Genomic DNA, 4,024 nt, shown 5'->3' on the forward strand with positions numbered 1-4,024 from the left:
ACATATATATATATATATATATATATATATATATATATATATATGTATATATATACATACTTTATATATATATATACATATATATATGTATATATATACATATATATGATATAGATATATATATATATATATGTATGTATATATATACATATATATATGTATATATATACATATATATACATATATATATATGTATATATATACATATATATATATATATATATATATATATATATATATATATATATATATATATATATATATATATATATATATATATATATATATATATATATATATATATATATATATATGGTATATATATTTATATATATATGTATATATATTTATATATATATATGTATATATATATATATATATATATATATATATATATATATATATATATATATATATATCTTTACTTGTTTTCTTGACAGCCAAATCTCAATATGGTTTGATCCAGGGTTCGCAAGACAGATGTCGGAAAAACCAGCAGTGCAGATATGTCGGCCGCATCTAAAGCTGTCTTCAACCGAGGCCTGTCATTGTGTCAGGCTGCCAGTCACTTTTGAATTCGCACAGGCAAACAACAAAGTTGTTCCAAACAATTGGATACTAGAACAAGCAACAAGCTTGTCACGAGCTACTAATTTTAACAGAACAAATGTTGGTGCATTATTTGACAATCTAATTGACGTCTGTCAGTGACATAAGTTCCAGCCTCATCAAATCTTTAATGTTGACGAATCTGGTGTCACAACTTTCTATTCACCTGGCAAGGTCATTGCAGAAAGGGGAGCAAAACAGGTTGATCAAGTAACATCGGCAGAACGTGGTACTCTTGTTACTGTATGCTGCACAGTTATTGCAATTGGAAACTTCATACCGCCAGTATTCATCTTCCCACGTGTCTACTTTAAGAATCTAATGATAAAGACTGCTCCCCCGGGAAGTTTAGGTCTTTCGCATCCTTCAGGGTGGATGACGGCTGAAAATTGGGAACTGTACATGAAACACTTTATCAAACATGTCAAGTGTTTGAAAGAAGAACCGGTGCTGCTGATTATGGACAATCAGGAAAGCCATTTATCAATAGCTTCACTAAATCTAGCTAAAGACAGTGGCGTTGTACTTCTCACTTTCCCGCCGCATTGTAGCCATAAACTACAGCCTCTCGACAGGTCCGTCTATGGAACCTTTAAACGATTTTACAACAATGCTTGTGCAGGCTATATGGCAAGTCATCCAGGCCAGCCGATAACTATATATGAAATCGCAGAGTTAGTTGGACAGACTTTCCCACTAGCATTTACTGTTGCAAACATTACTTCTGGGTTTAGAGTGTCAGGGATTTATCCTTTTAATTGTGATATTTTTGACAGTAACGAGTTTCTATCATCATATGTAACCGACAGAGAAAATCCTGTAGAGAGCAGAAACAGCTGTGAAGTCAGACATGATACGACAGACTACAGCACATTACAGAGAGATATTGAACTTGAGGCTGAATCTGCACCGTCTTCATCAGTTCAGTTGGCACCTGCAGTTCAGTCGGCACCTCCTATTCAGTCTGCACCTACTGGGATTATCAGTCCGGTTGAGGTCAGGCCTTTTCCAAAAGCAGCACCACAAAACGACCACTGAAGGAAGGAAAAAAGGTTCCACCAGAATTCTCACAGACACACCGGAAAAAAAAGCGTTGGAGAAGGCTATTCAAACAAGATCCTCATCCAGCAAACGAAAGCTTAGCATGGACATTAATAATAAGAAGATAAAACAAATGCCTAGACAAAAAAAATAATTGGAAGCTTTATAGCTGTATTTTATAGTAATTTTATAGCTGCATGTTCTTTCGCTTGCTAGATAAGTATTGTGCATGTAAGACGTTTGGTTTATTCAGTATTAATGCTTAAAGTTTTTGCCGACTGCATTTGTTCTTGCTTTTTATTGTTTTACTGGGCCTAATTTGTCATGGGAATCAATTGTAGAAAATGCTTAGTTCAAGTGTGCCCCATCCTTGTTTCAACTGTGCCCCACCACGGAGCATAGCTGAATAATTTTGAAAGCTTTGTTATAATGCATGTCACCTCCAAAATACAACTGTTTTTACCTTTCTTGGACATAATTTAATCCCACCAAAGATAGTTTTGTTTGTATTAAACTTCGGAGTAAAGTTACAAGCAGAAAAATTTTAGTAAATCAAAATTTAACAATTTTTGTTCACCTGTGCCCCACTCTCCTCTATGTAGTTACCAAAAAAAACATCCAGACTTCTAAGTTTCTGAACCCATCTAATACGACTTGTATCAATTAATTTTGCTTGACCAGGAAAAATGAATTTATTGCGACAACTGGCAAATTTAGGTGATAAGTTAAACAAATATGATATGTCTTTGATTTGATCAAGAACATTTCTAACACTCTGAATATTGCATGATTTACTAACAACTAAATTAAGTTTATGGCATGCACAGCGAACAAAAATTGCCTTTGAATTGATAAATTTAATTCTAAATGAAATACCTTTTAATTTACCAGACATTGCCTCAGCACTATCATATCCTTGACCTCTACATTTTTGGATATCAAGACCAAGATCATCAATTGCAGAAATTATGTTTTGCGCAACACCAAGACCAGTTGTACTAGATTTACATTCAATAAACCGTAGAAAGTCGTCACAAATAATATTATTATAGTCAATGTATCTTATAACTAGAGATAGTTTTTCAACATTGGAACAATCAGAGGCTCTATTACACAAGAAAAATAATCTGACTTTTTAATTTTCTTAATTAGAACCTCGTCGGTTGTTTTTCCACAGCATTCAATAAGTTCGTTTTCTGCGGTTTTAATATATCTAAAAGTATCAATATTATAATTCTTTCGTTGTATTTTTAGGAGCAGAACGAATATGCTGCTCAAGAACTTTATCACATGCTTCAATACGAAAGTTTAAAAGCTCTACAAAGTTACCTATACCAATGTTGTTTTTACATATTTCTCTGATCTCTGGATGATACATACTGTCACGATGACCTCAAAAAAAATTGTTGCGGTCAAGAAAAATAATTGTCTTCATGATTGAAATTAATTTATTTCGATTACTTATAATAAGGTTTTTTTAAGATTATTGATGTCAACTTCAATCGGTTTTTTTTTTAATTACATCTAGATTGCAGCATGTTAAGATAATCCATTGACATTTGATGAAGTCGACAATTATTATTGTGATCCATATAAGTTGCATTACCCCATATTGTAAAAGCTTTTTAGTATTTTATTATTGAGGTTTTGTTTGGTATACAACAGTGTACATGGAAGGTGGTATGCTCCATCTTCAATCTGTGAGTAAGCTAACCAGGAATTCAAGTAGCCATTTATGTAAAAATGATTGTTTCTTTTTATCACTAGAAACAGGAAAAACAAAAGCCAAGTTAAGAATAAATATTTTATTACCTAGATCTAATAACATTAAATCATCTTTGCCAGCAGATAGATGTCTACCGGGCTCATAGTAAGTAGAAACATCATAAAAAGGAAGGCTTGAAGACTGATCTGATGTACAAAGAATACAATTAAGTAAGATTGGATTAGGAGTAATATCAATATTTACATCAAACTATCTTTAAATAAAACTAAAAGCAAATATTTTTTTTTCTAAATCCTCCAAATCTGAAACTTTGCCCCTAAAACTCCCAAATATTTCAATAGAAAAAACTAATTTACAACGGACATTCTGCATTAAATTTTTAGGCGTTTTACTTGACGAACAAATAAGTTGGAAAGACCACATTAATTTAATAGAAAATAAAATTTCAAAGAGTATTGGAATTATGTACAAGACAAGACATATGTTGGATAAAAACTGCTTAAAACTTATCTACTTTTCATTTATCCATTGCTATATCAGTTATTGTAATATTGCGTGGGCCAGCATTTATCCATCAAAATTAAAGCGTATCTTAAATAAACAAAAACAAGAAAACTACTTTATATTAAATGCTAATAAATACACCAG

General features: G+C 31.7%; 1 protein-coding gene across 2 annotated transcripts in view; it reads left to right on the forward strand.

Annotated features, from left to right (window-relative positions):
* Positions 1-3,152, forward strand: part of LOC136088449 (uncharacterized) — a 27,004-nt gene extending 23,852 nt beyond the window's left edge. For both annotated transcript variants that reach the window (XM_065812166.1, XM_065812167.1), the window contains one exon: positions 441-3,152. The gene's annotated coding sequence lies outside the window, so the exon portion shown is untranslated. The remainder of the gene's footprint in view (positions 1-440) is intronic.
* The last annotated feature ends 872 nt before the right edge of the window (positions 3,153-4,024 follow it).

Source organism: Hydra vulgaris, chromosome 12 (assembly GCF_038396675.1).
Source record: "Hydra vulgaris chromosome 12, alternate assembly HydraT2T_AEP".
NCBI classification, from domain to species: domain Eukaryota; kingdom Metazoa; phylum Cnidaria; class Hydrozoa; order Anthoathecata; family Hydridae; genus Hydra; species Hydra vulgaris.